Source organism: Hippoglossus stenolepis, chromosome 9 (assembly GCF_022539355.2).
Source record: "Hippoglossus stenolepis isolate QCI-W04-F060 chromosome 9, HSTE1.2, whole genome shotgun sequence".
NCBI classification, from domain to species: domain Eukaryota; kingdom Metazoa; phylum Chordata; class Actinopteri; order Pleuronectiformes; family Pleuronectidae; genus Hippoglossus; species Hippoglossus stenolepis.
In genome coordinates this window covers 3302024-3323169 of record NC_061491.1, presented here as the reverse complement: position 1 = coordinate 3323169, position 21146 = coordinate 3302024, and the positions used below count along the sequence as shown (strand labels likewise).

Genomic DNA, 21146 nt, shown 5'->3' with positions numbered 1-21146 from the left:
TAATTGCAGTATGGTGATTGTTATATTGTCTTAGATTTTTATATTTATTTGCTATATCTATTACCCATGTTTAAGCAATATTTGGCCCATGACCCCTATGACTCTGCATTATTTTTTTTACCAGTTCTGGGTGTTTAAAATCCACTTCTTTTTGAAGTACCTTATTCCTCTTGCCAAAAAGTAATTCCAGCTCCTTGTTTCTGAATAAAACAATTTTTCTGCTTGAGAGTTATATTTGATAGATTTGGATGAATCTCTGTTCGGGTTCTTCTTCTTGGCTCTTCAGTTCGTTTTATTAGCAGGCTCACCCAGTCCTTTAAACCTTCTGAAATCCCTTTTTTTTCTTTTTTCCTGTAATTTGTTTCCTTAGATTTTAATAATTGCCTTTAATGTCTTTGATGTCTTTAATGGATAAGCCTAACCCTAACCCTAAATTGGATGGGCCCAGTAATATATTTAATTAAATCTCTGTTGTTGTGCAATAGTAGGTAGACTTGATGTTGGCTAATTATTAATAATCATAAAATATGATTATTAAAATAATAAAATTATTTATTAAAAATAATAAAATTATTTATTAAAAACGATAAAGTTATCAATTAAGAATAATAAAATCTGTAATTATAATTTATCAAAGACAGGGCACCACCCTGGTATCAGGGACCAACAATCAATCTGTAAAGATCAGTCTCATAAAATCTCAATATTTACTATTAATGATTATAAAATGAACAGTGAAGGTTTAAGTTCAAGCACTGGCTATCATGCTCCAGCTGTATTCACATACATATGCACAAATAATCACAAAATACTGGTACTTTAAATACAATAGAATTTATTAAAGATAATAACATCAATGTTAATTAATGACTATTATCGTAACAAGAATCCACTATATCAAAGATCACAACACTAGCACTTAACACGATTTATAACACACATGCAATACCTGTGTGTAGGTCTGTGTGTGTGTGTGTGTGTGTGTGTGTGTGTGTGTGTGTGTGTGTGTGTGTGTGTGTGTGTGTGTGTGTGTGTGTGTGTGTGTGTGTGTGTGTGAGAGAGAGAGAAGGGGGAGTCAAGATGGCGTACGAAGTCACAGGGATGACGTCATATTACTGAATTCAAGATGGCGGTCTAACCGCGTGGTGTCGTGTTACTGAATTCAAGATGGCGGTCTAACCACGTGATTTGACGTAGGATCGAATTCAAGATGGCGGTATAAACTCGTGGTTTGACCAACAGGAAATGGAGAACAAAGGGATGCTTTGGTCTATCTCGTGGTTCAAAGCGCCGAATGGCGTCGAGATGCGATTGGTAACAGTGCTTCTGTAATGTTAACACCTGACATGGAAACGTCAATTTAATTCATTTCAATTTTATTTGTATAGCGCCAAATCATAACATACATCATCTCAAGGCACTTTACATAGTAAGGTCAAGACCAATCAGCAAGTACAGTGAGAGGCACAGTGATCTTTAGATTTTCCCACATCACCGCTTCTCAAAATAAGTCTGTATGGACATGAGTGTGTTTGGATGTATTTCATTCCTGAGCAGGCCCAAGAATTGCCACTGAAAGCATTTTTCATATTTTGAATAGTTAATAACATTTAGCTACTTTAAATTCCCCATGTATGTAATGTTTGTGGTGGCAATTTCTGTGAATCAAGCACAAAGTCAAACACTTGTCTTTCCGTAAATTTAATCCAACATCTGCAGATGGACTCACAGTACACATCACCTGAATGACATGTACAAATGAGCAAAGAACAGACATGAGAGTTGTGTTTTTATAACCCATAGCCCCCTCCCATTGGGTATTTATTACCTCCTGATGGCTTATCAGGGTGGGAGCTATCCTGCCTTCATGTCTCTGTAGAAGACCCCTGGAGTGAGACCCTAGATGCGAGATCCCAACCATTTGCTCAGAGACACCATAATGTTCAAGCTTCAAGAGGCCATAAATTTAAAGTCCCTGAGCAATAATCGTAAACCTAAAGTTGCCCTTTTAGATAAACAATCTGGTCAATCTTCCACATACACGTCTGTTCATGCAACATCACATACACAAAATTTCCATTACATGTTCCTCCTTGTCAGAATGAACATGCTCCTTTAAAAAAGTGCGAGAAACACTGAACAGCTGATGAAGCCAAACCAAAAGGTTGTTTCCAATCATGGCACAATATCAGAACAATTGAACAATCATGTCAGAGCAGGATGTGGTTGCACGCTGGTAAATAGTCAGTGTGGAGAGCAAAAGAGGCAGAACACATTGACCAAAATGCATGTAGTGGCCGTTTCACTTCGTTCCACATTACAAAAGCCACTTGTATTATGTCTGCGGAGTGTTTCTTGAGTTTGACTCATGTCCAACATATAGACCCCGCCCCGTTGTGAGAACCCAATGTCGACACAACTCCAGGAGGCAGGTAAAACTTGAAAAAGGGTTTATTTTCCGTTCCAGCACATTACAGACACACCTTTTAAACAATCCTTTATCGAATTGGCGATGCCGTCTTTCCAAACCTGTCACGATGTCCCAATTTCACGTTTCCACGTTATCACGATATCACGATATCACGCTATCACGGTCAAAACTTATTTCGTAGCACTCAACAGACTCCACACTCACCACGATCTTTATGCGCCTCAATAACCACCACGTGCATGTGCGATGAACCGCATTACAGCCTCATCAACTGTCGCAAACAAGCCGCAAAAAAGCGCCCAGAATATAATTGAATATAGCAGACACACTATACAAAATATATTTTAACTGTATAAAACTAAAACTACAAACCTGGATAATATAAGAAAATCTCAAACCAACATTAAAGGGGACATAGCATGCAAATTCCACTTTGTTAGTGCTTCTACAGGTTAATGTGGGTATCTGGCATGTCTACCAACCCAAAAACTCTGGGAAAAAAACACTCGCGCGTTTTGTTATAGTTCCTCTAAGTCAGAAACGTCATGCTTGAGCGGCTCGATTGCGCTTCCTGGGTTTTGTGTCGTAACAAGGTACTGGAAGTCTCCCTACAAGGTCAGCCCGCGATTCTGCTTTCTCCGCTTGTTGTTGTACCCGTTGAATGTCGGGGTTCGGGGGTAAATGATGGTCTTCATAGCCCCCCCCACCACCTCTCTTTCTCTCTCTGTCTGTCTGCTTGTGTGCTTGTAGTGGATGGGCAGAGGGGGACATTTAATTATGTGATTGGGACTGGTAATTATGTAATTAAAACTCCAGGACAACAGAAGGGGAATACAAAGTATGGGATGCATATTTGATCATTTATATCATATAAAATATGTAATTTATATCGTTTAAAATCATGGGGGGAGAGGGGGGAGGGGGGAGCTGGCTCATTCGCATTTAAAGGAACAGGCACTCAAAACAGGTCACTATGTGGAGGGCTGTTTTATACAGGGTAAAAAGGGTGCTGTTTTAAATGATCCTTGTGGTATTTTGACCAAAGTATGTTACAGACATTTCATTAAGACCCCAAGGAACCATATCAACTTGTGGTAAAATGGGCATGCTATGTCCCCTTTAATATTTAACTACACACACGCAGGCTGCATGGTGGCTCTTACATTTCCGGCCCCTAATTATAAGGCAGGATAGCTTTATAATTATTTACAGGCAACATAGTCATAAGAGCCATATTAACACCGAAATAACTTCAACAAAACAAGACATGTTTTTTATGTACACTTTGTATGTGCACAAGAGGAAGTAATCCGTCTTCACCCCGTAATGGAGATTAAAAAGTTCAACAGTCACTTTCTCCTTTCAGTTGCCGGGTAGCAATACGCCTACACCCCTACACTGTACACGACTGCATTCACTCTAAGTGTCCACGTCACATATGAGGCAGAGCTTATCCACGGGCCTCTCCAAGGTCCTGAACTTGGTTTTGACTAGTACTCGTCGAACTAGTCCCTTATCGTCTGATATGGTTTGTACGACTCTACCCAGAAGCCAAGAGCTCTGGGGGGCATTGTCATCCAGGATCATCACAATTTGTCCTGGTTCCATATTTTCTTGACACTATTCCACTTTTGGCGTTCTTGTAGGCTGGGTAGATATTCACGCACCCACCTTCTCCAAAACAGGTCTGCGAGGTACTGAGTTTGCTTCCATCTGCGTACAATGAAAACTCTTAAAAAAGTATCACTGTTTGTGTTTTGTTTGGAGAAATGTTGGACTCGTCTGATAAAGGAAAATAGTCGGTGTACAGTGTCTCCATTTGAAGCCCCAACATATTGCCTGGTGCCCCCCAGAGGCTTATTTACCGACTATAGCCGATGGGCTCCGAGATTGTTCTTAAATAGACTAGCTTTACATTACATTACATTACATTTCATTTCATTTAGCTGACGCTTTTATCCAAAGCGACTTACAGTAAGTGCATTCAACCATGAGGGTACAAACCCAGAACAACAAGAATCAACAAATTCAAGTGCAATTTTCTTCAAGAAAGCCAAACTACAAAGTGCTATAGGTAAGTGCCATATAACTGCTACTAAATCGCTACTTTTTAAAATATTTTTATTCAAGGTATAGTCGGAAGAGATGTGTTTTTAGTTTGCGGCGGAAGATGTATAGACTTTCTGCTGTCCTGATGTCGTTGAGGAGCTTGTTCCACCATTTAGGAGCCAGGACAGCAAACAGTCGTCATATTGTTGAGTGATTAGCTAGCAGTGAGGGAGCAACAAGCCGATTGGCAGATGCAGAGTGGAGTGAACGGGCTGGGTTATAAGGTTTGACCATGTCCTGGATGTAGACTGGACCCGATCCGTGTTGTTGCATTAACATTGGCAGTAAGGGAGAGTTGACTGTCGAGTGTCAGACCCAGGTTCCTAGCAGTCTGGGTGGGGGCTAACATGGAGTTGTCAAAAGTAATAGTCAAGTCATGGGTGGAAGAGCCTTTCCCTGGAAGGAAAAGTATTTCAGTCTTAAAAAGGTTAATTTGTGTGCGGACATCCACTGAGAGATGTCAGTCAGACAGCCAGAGGTTCGTGCTGCTACCTGTGTTTCAGATTGGGGAAAAGAGAGGATTAGTTGGGTGTCATCAGCATAGCTATGGTAGGAAAAGCCATGTGAATGACAGAGCCGAGAGAGTTGGTGTACAGAGAGAAGCGGAGGGGACCCAGGACGGAACCTTGAGGGACACCCAGTAGTGAGAGGACAAGGTTCAGACACAGATCCTCTCCAAGTTACCCGGTAAGTGCGGTCGTTGAGGTAGGATGAGAGCAGGGAGAGAGCAGAGCCTCAGACACCCAGGTCCTGAAGGGAGGAAATAAGAATCTGGTGGTTCACTGTGTCAAATGCAGCAGAATGGTCTAGAAGGATAAGGACAGAGGAGGGAGAGGCTGGTCTAGCAGTGTGAAGTTGACCAGAGACAGCAAGGAGGGCAGTCTCAGTTGAGTGTCCTGCCTTGAAACCAGACTGGTGAGGATCAAGAAGGTTGTTATGGTGGCGATAGGAGGAGAGTTGATAAAAGATAGCTCGCTCGAGAGTTTTGGAAAGAAAGGGAAGAAGAGAGACAGGTCTGTAGTTGTTTACTTCAGACGGGTTGAGGGTGGGTTTATTCAGGAGAGGGTTTACTCTTGCCTCCTTCGGGGGGTTAGGGAAACAGCCAGTTGACAGGAAAGTGTTGATAAGATGGGTGAGAAAAGGAAGAAGGTCAGGAGCAATAGACTGGAGAATGTGAGATGGGATGGGGTCAAGGGGGCAGGTGGTCGGGTGGGTGGAGGTTACCAAGGTAAAAACTTGATTGGGAGACAGTGGGGTGAAAGAGGAAAGTGAAGGGGATGAAGATGAAGTAGATGGAAATGTAGTTATACAAGGTGGATTTGAAAATGAGGAGCGTATGTCATCTATCTTTTTTGTAAAGTAGTTGACAAAGTGGCTGAGAAAGAGGAGAGAAGAGATTGATAAGTGAGCAGGTCGTCAGGGTGTTTAGTTTTTTGCTATTTCCTTTCTGATGCTCGCATAGTGGCTCTGTCGGCGCGCACCGAGTCAGACAACCAAAGGAGCTGGGGAGGACTTGCGGACCTGTCGTGACGTAAGAGGACAGAGACAATCAAAAGAGGAGGACAGAGTAGAAAGGAGAGTGTCTATGGCAGAGTTAGGATGCATGAGTGAGAAAGAGTCAGTGAAGAAGCAGTGAGAGTGAGGGCAAAGAAGTCAAGCGATTGCTGGGTAGCAAAGCCAGAGATGAAGTCTGTCTTACGGGTAGCTGACTGGCAGTTCCAGAGGCCCCCTGTGACAAGGTCTTGGGTATGTGTGGAACGGGTGGGATAGATAAGAGAGGAAAGGTTACGGTATTGGTGTGAACGGGTGCGAGGCCTATAGTATCTACGAGTAGATATGCGAACAGGGACGGAAAGTAAACACATATTCAAATAACAGGAAACAGAGCAGCGTTATACTCAGCCTCCCCGAAGACTCCAACGAAAGACTCCTTTGTCTTTATCCTCCGAGTCTTCACAGACGCTGAAGCTCACGCTTCAAACAATTCCTGGTTTTAACACCAGAATTGACGATGGTTGGCTACAGCTGTGCTGACCATGGATCATGAGTCAATCAGGCACCAAGTGGTAATGGCCCAGCAATAGAAACTCAGCAGAGTTCAACACAAGAGACACTTGCCACCTTAATCAGTGAAGAGGTGAGTTTCACAAAATCTCCTAATTTGCCAAAAACTGATTATGGACAAAGTTTATTTGCCTCACAGGTAGAAAGTAAAATAGAACTTAGTCCTTAACAGAATTGGAATAAAAGTCAAGCACCTTAACTCTAACTGGTTCTCTTTAACTCTCAATCACTTGAGCGAAACAAAATCTAGGACGCAATCATTCGCAGAACAGCAGTCAGGGGCAATTAGGGTTTAGTGTATTGACACTTCAGGTTTCAGGAGCTGGAAGGAGCCGAACCGCCAAACTTCTGGTTCATGGACAACCAGTGTTTATCAGCCTTTTCCCTTAAAGATTAAATGTAGTTATCATTTATCAACTAGAATTGTTGAAAACTAATGTGGTTTTAATGTACAAATGGAATAAATTCAAATTTTTAATCACCACAGAACACAAAGGAGACCCTTTTTTTTTCGTATACCCCAAGCCTAAAAACCTAATCCAACCATTAGAAATTAAATCTGTGAGTTCTTAAATTAATCTTTAAGTGTTTATCCAAATCAGAACAAATGTCCTACACAGAAGATTTTAATGAGACAGGCTCTATTCTCCTAATGGTGCACATATGTAATGTGCGAGGCTGGTCAAAAATTCCTTCGCAAGCAGTACACCTGCAATAAAAAATGTTTCTGAGTAATAATCAGCATCCTCCTCCTCCAACCACACCATCTCAGCAGTGGAGCCTGGCTCCTTCCGGAACCAAGGTCAGTTGTTGGAGCTGGCTCTGAATGGGAACAGGATCCACCTTGTGACGGCTGACATGTTTAAGGGAACCGAGCATCTCCGCATTCTGTACCTGGCAGGAAATGACATCACACCCCGACTGGACTACACATTTGAGCAGATGTCTATAATGCTGTTATGTTTCATTTTCAGGAATTTAAATGGCAAACTCTACATACTCTACAATTACATAGCTATGCAAGATGTATTATCAGTGTCCTGCTCAGTGTACTGTATATGAAGCTTTGAACATCATGTAGCATTGTGTCCCTGTTGCAGTGTCTGCAGGAGCTCCATTTGCAGACATGTTAGCAGACCAGGCTCTAGCTGGCTTGACTTCTCTGACTCTGCTGGATCTGAGCAGGAATAATCTTCATACCATCGGCCCTGCATCCCTGCATCCCTGCGGCCTCATGTCAGCCTGCAGGTGCTGCGCATCACAGGTGAGACCGGACATGTTATTGTACAAAGATGAAGGATGGTCCGCAGGAAAAACATATTTAGAGACAACTGACAGTCATGTCGGTCTTTTTACTTTTCTTAAACTTGCAAATTGATGTTTTTGCACAGTTTTATTAATAGAGTTAATATAACTACTTCTTAATTATCATGATAACCACCATGCTGTCACAATTTAGTTGTTAAATTAAAGCCATGTGGTTGATAAAGACGAAACAGTGATTATTTCAGTACATTGAAGACAGTTCTTGACTTTCGGGAAGAGTATGCGGTGACAAGAAAGTGTAAGCTCTTTGGAATAACCTGGTTTACTGCATTAACTTCAATGTGATTTCATCCTCATTATAATGTGCTTCAGCGAATGATATAATAACATTACTAAATGGCATTTTTTGAATTAAAAAGGCCTGGTTGAGGTATATGACAGTGCATATGCAGGGATGATATTGGCCTTCCAATGCTTTTCATTTTGTATTATATATATACACCTCATTGTTTAGGGTCATTGTCCTTGTTAAGGTGGCTAGTACACAAGACTGAAAAACAGGGAGTTGAATGCAATGAAGAATTTATTTACAAACTGTTGAATAGTTGAAGATGAGTCTTTGGGCCAGGGTGTAGGGGGTGGGCTGAGGCAGAGACTTGATCAAGAGCTGGCTGAAGCAGGAGATCTAGCAGGGAGGAAGCAGGGCAGAGTGAATCCAGAAATCCGAGGTGGGGTGCAAAGAGAGTTCCAGATCAGGCAAGAGTGAGACGGAGGCAGGAGTGGACCAGGGACAGGCTGTAGGCATATGGACACAGGAATTACTACAAAAATCTTAAAAAAATGTTTTAAAGAGCTGGAACTTGAACTTGATTAACTGTTGATAAGATCTGGCAGTATGGTGGTATAGGGTTTTCTATGTAGAGGACTATTTAGAGAGATCATCAGCAAAAGAAAAAAAACGTTTTCGGACACCACTCATCACATTTTCTCTGCACAGTATTTACGGGATTGTCGCATGATTAAGACGTTGGCAGGTGGAAAATCCCACAGTAAATTGGAAATGTTTATTTTTCACTTAGTATTAATGCATATAGGTAAAAAAACACGTTGAATGATGACGTTTCAGTTTGCGCAGTGATGCTCAAAAGGTCGGGTGATTCCTGCTGCCCTCTCTCCTCTCATCTCGCAGCTGCAAGCGCAATGCATGATGGTATATATTGCGCGGTTAGTGACCATTGGTCGAATACTTTTCACGATACATTGTGGGAAACAATGAGTGCACTATATAGGGTATGGAAAATGTCACGACAATCGTACAGCACTACTAAATGTTGAACTCACCAAATAGTGGAGTATATAGTGATTAGTGAGTGATTTCAGACACCGCCACAGAGCGGAGGGGCAGATTGCGATGGCATCCAAAACTGCATAACACTTTTATAGCCAAATTTGAAAGTGTAATAAAAACACATGCTGCATATCATCAGCATGTAAATGATAAGAGCCAATACGATTCCTTGCGAGATGGTTCTCTTCTCTCAGCACATACAACACTCTTCATGGATTAGCATTTTCTTACCTGTCTTGATAATATGTTTTGCAACATCATACCCTCGATGATTCAATACAGTTGTAAAATATGAAAACCTCAAATTCTTTAAGGATCTTTTCCTATAACAACTGTCTCAGCACATGATTCTTTTTTTCTTTTTGCACAGCCTGATATTTATAGTTATCTTACAATATGCATTCCCTAGTTTTGATATATGTGTAATATTTAATATATTTAATATTTAAACAAGACTATGGAGTTTCCCTGCCCGAAACAGTGACTGACCAAATTCTAAAATACTGTACGTCAACTTCTTACATATCACTATGAGAGAACAAAAATGTTACAGAATAATAGCAAAGCATTGAAACAGTAGATTACTCTTTGATTTTACTTATTATTATATGTGGGGCTTTTGGTCTCAAGTTTGACTGCTGTACAAGTCACAGTGTCTACACTACACACACACATCACAGCAAGATTTTCTTCTTCACCGGTTCAGTGGGCCTGCAGTTGGTGTTGTTGGTACACCACATCCTGCATTTCAGTTTTTACTTAAGGCACTAAACTGCTGATATTAGTGTGAATTGAGTGACATTCAACCACCCTGTGCAAAATGAACACTGGAGAAATAAATGGAGTTGATCCTCACTACTTACGTGGCCGGTTAGCTCAGATGGTCAGAGAGTGGTGCTAATAATGCCAAGGTCATGGTTTCAAGCCCCATACTGGCCAGTTGTTTGTAACAGATGTAACAAATGCAAATGTGCAATCATTTACAAAAGCTTCTCTGAATTACAAAACATGGCAGAAAGATTACTCCAAAAAATATCTGACTTCATTTAAGATTTTTTTTCACCATGTGTATGTGTGTGTGTACAAAATATCTCAAAGACGCATGGTGAGTCGTTTACCACATCATACTGCACTTCCGCTGTTGTTCACCCTGTGCAAAATGAACACTGGAGAAATAAATGGAGTTGATCCTTACTACTTACGTGGCCGGTTAGCTCAGATGGTCAGAGCGTGGTGCTAATAACGCCAAAGTCATGGGTTCAATCCCCATACTGGCCAGTTGTTTGTAACAGATGCAATACCATTTCTCTGAATTATAGAAAATGTCAGAAACATTGCTCACTTGGTGAAATATCCAGAATGGAGTGACTTCTAACTGCTTTGTTCTCTCACTATTATTGCCAGTATCCCACCCAAGTTGTGAACAATAAGATGCTAGTTTAATGCAGAAAGGGTCTTGAACTCTTGAGATATGGAATAGATAGGCAACTTCGTACTGTAAGATTTGTTTTGGGTTTAGTCAATTGTTGGTGTTGTTGTTTCATTGTGTGTACACCACAACCTGCATTTCAGTTTTTACTTAAGGCACTAAACTGTTGATATTAGTTTAAATTGAGTGACATTCAACCACGAAGGGACTCGAACCCTCAATCTTCTGATTCGAAGTCAGACGCCTTGTCCATTAGGCCACGCGGTCTTACTTTTCTCTTCTAAGGTTTAGCGGAGTGCAATGCAATCATTTACAAAAGGTTCTCTGAATTACAAAACATGGCAGAAAGATTGCTCCAAAAAATATCTGTCTTCATTTAAGATTTTTTTTCACCATGTGTATGTGTGTGTACAAAATATCTCAAAGACGCATGGTGAGTCGTTTACCACATCATACTGCACTTCCGCTGTTGTTCACCCTGTGCAAAATGAACACTGGAGAAATAAATGGAGTTGATCCTCACTACTTACGTGGCCGGTTAGCTCAGATGGTCAGAGCGTGGTGCTAATAACGCCAAGGTCATGGGTTCAAGCCCCATACTGGCCAGTTGTTTGTAACAGATGCAAATGTGCAATCATTTACAAAAGCTTCTCTTAATTACAAAACACGGCAGAAAGATTGCTCCAAAAGTATCTGTCTTCATTTAAGATTTTTTTCACTATTTGTATGTACAAAATATCTCAAAGATGGTCTTGAACTCTTAAGATATGGAGTAGATAGGCAACTTCATACTGTAAGATTTGTTTTGGTCTTAGTCAATTGTTGGTACACCACATGCTGCATTTCAGTTTTTACTTAAGGCACTAAACTGCTGATATTAGTGTAAATTGGGTGACATTCAACCACGAAGGGACTCGAACCCTCAATCTTCTGATTCAAGTCAGACGCCTTGTCCATTAGGCCACGCGGTCTTACTTTTCTCTTGTAAGGTTTAGCGGAGTACAATGCAATCATTTACAAAAGCTTCTCTGCATTACAAAACATGGCAGAAAGATTGCTCCAAAAAATGTCTGTCTTCATTTAAGATTTTTTTTCACCATGTGTATGTGTGTGTACAAAATATCTCAAAGACGCATGGTGAGTCGTTTACCACATCATACTGCACTTCCACTGTTGTTCACCCTGTGCAAAATGAACACTGGAGAAATAAATGGAGTTGATCCTCACTACTTACGTGGCCGGTTAGCTCAGATGGTCAGAGCGTGGTGCTAATAACGCCAAGGTCATGGGTTCAAGCCCCATACTGGCCAGTTGTTTGTAACAGATGTAACAGGTGCAATCATTTACAAAAGGTTGTCTGAATTACAAAACATGGCAGAAAGATTGCTCCAAAAATATCTGTCTTCATTTAAGATTTTTTTTCACCATGTGTATGTGTATGTACAAAATATCTCAAAGACGCACTACTTACGTGGCTGGTTAGCTCAGATGGTCAGAGCGTGGTGCTAATAACGCCAAGGTCATGGGTTCAAGCCCCATACTGGCCAGTTGTTTGTAACAGATGTAACAGATGCAAATGTGCAATCATTTACAAAAGCTTGTCTGCATTACAAAACAAGTCAGAAAGATTGCTCCAAAAAATATCTGACTTCATTTAAGATTTTTTTTCACCATGTGTATGTGTGTGTACAAAATATCTCAAAGACGCATTTGGTGAGTCGTTTACCACATCATACTGCACTTCCACTGTTGTTCACCCTGTGCAAAATGAACACTGGAGAAATAAATGGAGTTGATCCTCACTACTTACGTGGCCGGTTAGCTCAGATGGTCAGAGCGTGGTGCTAATAACGCCAAGGTCATGGGTTCAAGCCCCATACTGGCCAGTTGTTTGTAACAGATGTAGCAGATGCAAATGTGCAATCATTTGTAAAAGGTTCTCTGAATTACAAAACATGGCAGAAAGATTGCTCCAAAAAATATCTGTCTTCATTTAAGATTTTTTTTCACCATGTGTATGTGTGTGTGTACAAAATATCTCAAAGACGCATGGTGAGTCGTTTACCACATCATACTGCACTTCCACTGTTGTTCACCCTGTGCAAAATGAACACTGGAGAAATAAATGGAGTTGATCCTCACTACTTACGTGGCCGGTTAGCTCAGATGGTCAGAGCGTGGTGCTAATAACGCCAATGTCATGGGTTCAATCCCCATACTGGCCAGTTGTTTGTAACAGATGCAATACCATTTCTCTGAATTATAGAAAATGTCAGAAACATTGCTCACTTGGTGAAATATCCAGCATGGAGTGACTTCTAACTGCACCAGTGTGTTTGTTCTCTCACTATTATTGCCAGTATCCCACCCAAGTTGTGAACAATAAGATGCTAGTTTAATGCAGAAAAGGTCTTGAACTCTTGAGATATGGAATAGATAGGCAACTTCGTACTGTAAGATTTGTTTTGGGGTTAGTCAATTGTTGGTGTTGTTGTTTCATTGTGTGTACACCACATCCTGCATTTCAGTTTTTACTTAAGGCACTAAACTGTTGAAATTAGTGTAAATTGAGTGACATTCAACCGCGAAGGGACTCGAACCCTCAATCTTCTGATTCGAAGTCAGACGCCTTGTCCATTAGGCCACGCGGTCTTACTTTTCTCTTCTAAGATTTAGCGGAGTGCAATGCAATCATTTACAAAAGCTTCTCTGAATTACAAAACATGGCAGAAAGATTGCTCCAAAAAATATATCTGTCTTCATTTAAGATTTGTTTTCACCATGTGTATGTGTGTGTACAAAATATCTCAAAGACGCATGGTGAGTCGTTTACCACATCATACTGCACTTCCGCTGTTGTTCACCCTGTGCAAAATGAACACTGGAGAAATAAATGGAGTTGATCCTCACTACTTACGTGGCCGGTTAGCTCAGATGGTCAGAGCGTGGTGCTAATAACGCCAAGGTCATGGGTTCAAGCCCCATACTGGCCAGTTGGTTGTAACAGATGCAAATGTGCAATCATTTACAAATGCATCTCTTAATTACAAAACATGGCAGAAAGATTGCTCCAAAAAGTATCTGTCTTCATTTAAGATTTTTTTTCACTATTTGTATGTACAAAATATCTCAAAGATATATCAAAGATGGTCTTGAACTCTTAAGATATGGAGTAGATAGGCAACTTCATACTGTAAGATTTGTTTTGGTCTTAGTCAATTGTTGGTACACCACATGCTGCATTTCAGTTTTTACTTAAGGCACTAAACTGCTGATATTAGTGTAAATTGGGTGACATTCAACCACGAAGGGACTCGAACCCTCAATCTTCTGATTCGAAGTCAGACGCCGTCCATTAGGCCACGCGGTCTTACTTTTCTCTTGTAAGGTTTAGCGGAGTACAATGCAATCATTTACAAAAGCTTCTCTGCATTACAAAACATGGCAGAAAGATTGCTCCAAAAAATGTCTGTCTTCATTTAAGATTTTTTTCACCATGTGTATGTGTGTGTACAAAATATCTCAAAGACGCATGGTGAGTCGTTTACCACATCATACTGCACTTCCACTGTTGTTCACCCTGTGCAAAATGAACACTGGAGAAATAAATGGAGTTGATCCTCACTACTTACGTGGCCGGTTAGCTCAGATGGTCAGAGCGTGGTGCTAATAACGCCAAGGTCATGGGTTCAAGCCCCATACTGGCCAGTTGTTTGTAACAGATGTAACAGTTGCAAATGTGCAATCATTTATAAAAGGTTCTCTGAATTACAAAACATGGCAGAAAGATTGCTCCAAAAAATATCTGTCTTCATTTAAGATTTTTTTTCACCATGTGTATGTGTGTGTACAAAATATCTCAAAGACGCACTACTTACGTGGCTGGTTAGCTCAGATGGTCAGAGCGTGGTGCTAATAACGCCAAGGTCATGGGTTCAAGCCCCATACTGGCCAGTTGTTTGTAACAGATGTAACAGATGCAAATGTGCAATCATTTACAAAAGCTTGTCTGCATTACAAAACAAGTCAGAAAGATTGCTCCAAAAAATATCTGACTTCATTTAAGATTTTTTTTCACCATGTGTATGTGTGTGTACAAAATATCTCAAAGACGCATTTGGTGAGTCGTTTACCACATCATACTGCACTTCCACTGTTGTTCACCCTGTGCAAAATGAACACTGGAGAAATAAATGGAGTTGATCCTCACTACTTACGTTGGCGGTTAGCTCAGATGGTCAGAGCGTGGTGCTAATAACGCCAAGGTCATGGGTTCAAGCCCCATACTGGCCAGTTGGTTGTAACAGATGTAGCAGATGCAAATGTGCAATCATTTGTAAAAGGTTCTCTGAATTACAAAACATGGCTGAAAGATTGCTCCAAAAATATCTGTCTTCATTTAAGATTTTTTCACCATGTGTATGTGTGTGGTACAAAATATCTCAAAGAGGCATGGTGAGTCGTTTACCACATCATACTGCACTTCCACTGTTGTTCACCCTGTGCAAAATGAACACTGGAGAAATAAATAGAGTTGATCCTCACTACTTACGTGGCCGGTTAGCTCAGATGGTCAGAGCATGGTGCTAATAACGCCAAGGTCATGGGTTCAAGCCCCATGATCTTGGCGTTATGTCCCCATGCAAAATTAACACTGGAGACATAAATGGAGTTGATCCTCACTACTTACGTGGCTGGTTAGCTCAGATGGTCAGAGCGTGGTGCTAATAACGCCAATGTCATGGGTTCAATCCCCATACTGGCCAGTTGTTTGTAACAGATGCAATACCATTTCTCTGAATTATAGAAAATGTCAGAAACATTGCTCACTTGCTGAAATATCCAGCATGGAGTGACTTCTAACTGCACCAGTGTGTTTGTTCTCTCACTATTATTGCCAGTATCCCACCCAAGTTGTGAACAATAAGATGCTAGTTTAATGCAGAAAGGGTCTTGAACTCTTGAGATATGGAATAGATAGGCAACTTCGTACTGTAAGATTTGTTTTGGGTTTAGTCAATTGTTGGTGTTGTTGTTTCATTGTGTGTACACTACATCCTGCATTTCACTTTTTACTTAAGGCACTAAACTGTTGAAATTAGTGTAAATTGGGTGACATTCAACCGCAAAGGGAGAACCTCAATCTTCTGATTCGAAGTCAGACGCCTTGTCCATTAGGCCACGCGGTCTTACTTTTCTCTTCTAAGATTTAGCGGAGTGCAATGCAATCATTTACAAAAGCTTCTCTGAATAACAAAACATGGCAGAAAGATTGCTTGCTCCAAAAATATCTGTCTTCATTTAAGATTTTTTCACCATGTGTATGTGTGTGTACAAAATATCTCAAAGACGCATGGTGAGTCGTTTACCACATCATACTGCACTTCCGCTGTTGTTCACCCTGTGCAAAATGAACACTGGAGAAATAAATGGAGTTGATCCTCACTACTTACGTGGCGGTTAGCTCCGATGGTCAGAGCGTGGTGCTAATAACGCCAAGGTCATGGGTTCAAGCCCCATACTGGCCAGTTGTTTGTAACAGATGTAACAGATGCAAATGTGCAATCATTTACAAAAGCTTCTCTGAATTACAAAACATGGCAGAAAGATTGCTCCAAAAATATCTGACTTCATTTAAGATTTTCTTTCACCATGTGTATGTGTGTGTACAAAATATCTCAAAGACGCATGGTGAGTCGTTTACCACATCATACTGCACTTCCACTGTTGTTCACCCTGTGCAAAATGAACACTGGAGAAATAAATGGAGTTGATCCTCACTACTTACGTGGCCGTTAGCTCAGATGGTCTGAGCGTGGTGCTAATCACGCCAAGGTCATGGGTTCAAGCCCCACTGGCCAGTTGTTTGTAACAGATGTAAAAAATGCAAATGTGCAATCGTTTACAAAAGCTTCTCTGCAATACAAAACATGGCAGAAAGATTGCTCCAAAAAATATCTGACTTCATTTAAGATTTTTTTTCACCATGTGTATGTGTGTGTACAAAATATCTCAAAGACGCATGGTGAGTCGTTTACCACATCATACTGCACTTCCGCTGTTGTTCACCCTGTGCAAAATGAACACTGGAGAAATAAATGGAGTTGATCCTCACTACTTACGTGGCCGGTTAGCTCAGATGGTCAGAGCGTGGTGCTAATAACGCCAAGGTCATGGGTTCAAGCCCCATACTGGCCAGTTGTTTGTAACAGATGTAACAGGTGCAATCATTTACAAAAGGTTCTCTGAATTACAAAACATGGCAGAAAGATTGCTCCAAAAAATGTCTGTCTTCATTTAAGATTTTTTTTCACCATGTGTATGTGTGTGTACAAAATATCTCAAAGACGACTACTTACGTGGCTGGTTAGCTCAGATGGTCAGAGCGTGGTGCTAATAACGCCAAGGTCATGGGTTCAAGCCCCATACTGGCCAGTTGTTTGTAACAGATGTAACAGATGCAAATGTGCAATCATTTACAAAAGCTTGTCTGCATTACAAAACAAGTCAGAAAGATTGCTCCAAAAAATATCTGACTTCATTTAAGATTTTTTTTCACCATGTGTATGTGTGTGTACAAAATATCTCAAAGACGCATTTGGTGAGTCGTTTACCACATCATACTGCACTTCCACTGTTGTTCACCCTGTGCAAAATGAACACTGGAGAAATAAATGGAGTTGATCCTCACTACTTACGTGGCCGGTTAGCTCAGATGGTCAGAGCGTGGTGCTAATAACGCCAAGGTCATGGGTTCAAGCCCCATACTGGCCAGTTGTTTGTAACAGATGTAGCAGATGCAAATGTGCAATCATTTGTAAAAGGTTCTCTGAATTACAAAACATGGCAGAAAGATTGCTCCAAAAAATATCTGTCTTCATTTAAGATTTTTTCACCATGTGTATGTGTGTGTGTACAAAATATCTCAAAGACGCATGGTGAGTCGTTTACCACATCATACTGCACTTCCACTGTTGTTCACCCTGTGCAAAATGAACACTGGAGAAATAAATGGAGTTGATCCTCACTACTTACGTGGCCGGTTAGCTCAGATGGTCAGAGCATGGTGCTAATAACGCCAAGGTCATGGGTTCAAGCCCCATGACCTTGGCGTTATTCCCCATGCAAAATTAACACTGAGACATAAATGGAGTTGATCCTCACTACTTACGTGGCTGGTTAGCTCAGATGGTCAGAGCGTGGTGCTAATCCCAAAGTCATGGGTTCAATCCCATACTGGCCAGTTGTTTGTAACAGATGCAATACCATTTCTCTGAATTATAGAAAATGTCAGAAACATTGCTCACTTGGTGAAATATCCAGCATGGAGTGACTTCTAACTGCACCAGTGTGTTTGTTCTCTCACTATTATTGCCAGTATCCCACCCAAGTTGTGAACAATAAGATGCTAGTTTAATGCAGAAAGGGTCTTGAACTCTTGAGATATGGAATAGATAGGCAACTTCGTACTGTAAGATTTGTTTTGGGTTTAGTCAATTGTTGGTGTTGTTGTTTCATTGTGTGTACACCACATCCTGCATTTCAGTTTTTACTTAAGGCACTAAACTGTTGAAATTAGTGTAAATTGAGTGACATTCAACCACGAAGGGACTCGAACCCTCAATCTTCTGATTCGAAGTCAGACGCCTTGTCCATTAGGCCACGCGGTCTTACTTTTCTCTTCTAAGATTTAGCGGAGTGCAATGCAATCATTTACAAAAGCTTCTCTGAATTACAAAACATGGCAGAAAGATTGCTCCAAAAAATATCTGTCTTCATTTAAGATTTTTTTTCACCATGTGTATGTGTGTGTACAAAATATCTCAAAGACGCATGGTGAGTCGTTTACCACATCATACTGCACTTCCGCTGTTGTTCACCCTGTGCAAAATGAACACTGGAGAAATAAATGGAGTTGATCCTCACTACTTACGTGGCCGGTTAGCTCAGATGGTCAGAGCGTGGTGCTAATAACGCCAAGGTCATGGGTTCAAGCCCCATACTGGCCAGTTGGTTGTAACAGATGCAAATGTGCAATCATTTACAAATGCTTCTCTTAATTACAAAACATGGCAGAAAGATTGCTCCAAAAAGTATCTGTCTTCATTTAAGATTTTTTTTCACTATTTGTATGTACAAAATATCTCAAAGATGGTCTTGAACTCTTAAGATATGGAGTAGATAGGCAACTTCATACTGTAAGATTTGTTTTGGTCTTAGTCAATTGTTGGTGTTGTGGGTACACCACATGCTGCATTTCAGTTTTTACTTAAGGCACTAAACTGCTGATATTAGTGTAAATTGGGTGACATTCAACCACGAAGGGACTCGAACCTCAATCTTCTGATTCGAAGTCAGACGCCTTGTCCATTAGGCCACGCTTGGTCTTACTTTTCTCTTGTAAGGTTTAGCGGAGTACAATGCAATCATTTACAAAAGCTTCTCTGCATTACAAAACATGGCAGAAAGATTGCTCCAAAAAATGTCTGTCTTCATTTAAGATTTTTTTTCACCATGTGTATGTGTGTGTACAAAATATCTCAAAGACGCATGGTGAGTCGTTTACCACATCATACTGCACTTCCGCTGTTGTTCACCCTGTGCAAAATGAACACTGGAGAAATAAATGGAGTTGATCCTCACTACTTACGTGGCGGTTAGCTCAGATGGTCAGAGCGTGGTGCTAATAACGCCAAGGTCATGGGTTCAAGCCCCATACTGGCCAGTTGTTTGTAACAGATGTAACAGATGCAAATGTGCAATCATTTACATAAGGTTCTCTGAATTACAAAACATGGCAGAAAGATTGCTCCAAAAAATATCTGTCTTCATTTAAGATTTGTTTTCACCATGTGTATGTGTGTGTACAAAATATCTCAAAGACGCACTACTTACGTGGCTGGTTAGCTCAGATGGTCAGAGCGTGGTGCTAATAACGCCAAGGTCATGGGTTCAAGCCCCATACTGGCCAGTTGTTTGTAACAGATGTAACAGATGCAAATGTGCAATCATTTACAAAAGCTTGTCTGCATTACAAAACAAGTCAGAAAGATTGCTCCAAAAAATATCTGACTTCATTTAAGATTTTTTTTCACCATGTGTATGTGTGTGTACAAAATATCTCAAAGACGCATTTGGTGAGTCGTTTACCACATCATACTGCACTTCCACTGTTGTTCACCCTGTGCAAAATGAACACTGGAGAAATAAATGGAGTTGATCCTCACTACTTACGTGGCCGGTTAGCTCAGATGGTCAGAGCGTGGTGCTAATAACGCCAAGGTCATGGGTTCAAGCCCCATACTGGCCAGTTGGTTGTAACAGATGTAGCAGATGCAAATGTGCAATCATTTGAAAGGTTCTCTGAATTACAAAACATGGCTGAAAGATTGCTCCAAAAATATCTGTCTTCATTTAAGAATTTTTTCACCATGTGTATGTGTGTGTGCAAAATATCTCAAAGACGCATGGTGAGTCGTTTACCACTCATACTGCACTTCCACTGTTGTTCACCCTGTGCAAAATGAACACTGGAGAAATAAATAGAGTTGATCCTCACTACTTACGTGGCCGGTTAGCTCAGATGGTCAGAGCGTGGTGCTAATAACGCCAAAGTCATGGGTTCAATCCCCATACTGGCCAGTTGTTTGTAACAGATGCAATACCATTTCTCTGAATTATAGAAAATGTCAGAAACATTGCTCACTTGGTGAAATATCCAGCATGGAGAGACTTCTAACTGCACCAGTGTGTTTGTTCTCTCACTATTATTGCCAGTATCCCACCCAAGTTGTGAACAATAAGATGCTAGTTTAATGCAGAAAGGGTCTTGAACTCTTGAGATATGGAATAGATAGGCAACTTCGTACTGTAAGATTTGTTTTGGGTTTAGTCAATTGTTGGTGTTGTTGTTTCATTGTGTGTACACTACATCCTGCATTTCACTTTTTACTTAAGGCACTAAACTGTTGAAATTAGTGTAAATTGAGTGACATTCAACCGCAAAGGGACTCGAACCCTCAATCTTCTGATTCGAAGTCAGACGCCTTGTCCATTAGGCCACGCGGTCTTACTTTTCTCTTCTAAGATTTAGCGGAGTGCAATGCAATCATTTACAAAAGCTTCTCTGAATTACAAAACATGGCAGAAAGATTGCTCCAAAAAATATCTGTCTTCATTTAAGATTTTTTTTCACCATGTGTATGTGTGTGTACAAAATATCTCAAAGACGCATGGTGAGTCGTTTACCACATCATACTGCACTTCCGCTGTTGTTCACCCTGTGCAAAATGAACACTGGAGAAATAAATGGAGTTGATCCTCACTACTTACGTGGCCGGTTAGCTCCGATGGTCAGAGCGTGGTGCTAATAACGCCAAGGTCATGGGTTCAAGCCCCATACTGGCCAGTTGTTTGTAACAGATGTAACAGATGCAAATGTGCAATCATTTACAAAAGCTTGTCTGCATTACAAAACAAGTCAGAAAGATTGCTCCAAA

General features: G+C 40.8%; 4 non-coding genes across 4 annotated transcripts; all 4 read right to left on the bottom strand.

Moving 5' to 3' along the window:
• Window positions 1-10841: 10841 nt before the first annotated feature.
• On the bottom strand, window positions 10842-10914 carry trnar-ucg. The gene has a single exon. It is a non-coding gene; the product is annotated as a tRNA-Arg (tRNA).
• A 2312-nt stretch (window positions 10915-13226) lies between these two features.
• On the bottom strand, window positions 13227-13299 carry trnar-ucg. The gene has a single exon. It is a non-coding gene; the product is annotated as a tRNA-Arg (tRNA).
• Window positions 13300-18244: 4945 nt separating this feature from the next.
• Window positions 18245-18317, bottom strand: trnar-ucg. Its single transcript has one exon. It is a non-coding gene; the product is annotated as a tRNA-Arg (tRNA).
• A 2326-nt stretch (window positions 18318-20643) lies between these two features.
• On the bottom strand, window positions 20644-20716 carry trnar-ucg. The gene has a single exon. It is a non-coding gene; the product is annotated as a tRNA-Arg (tRNA).
• Window positions 20717-21146: the final 430 nt, after the last annotated feature.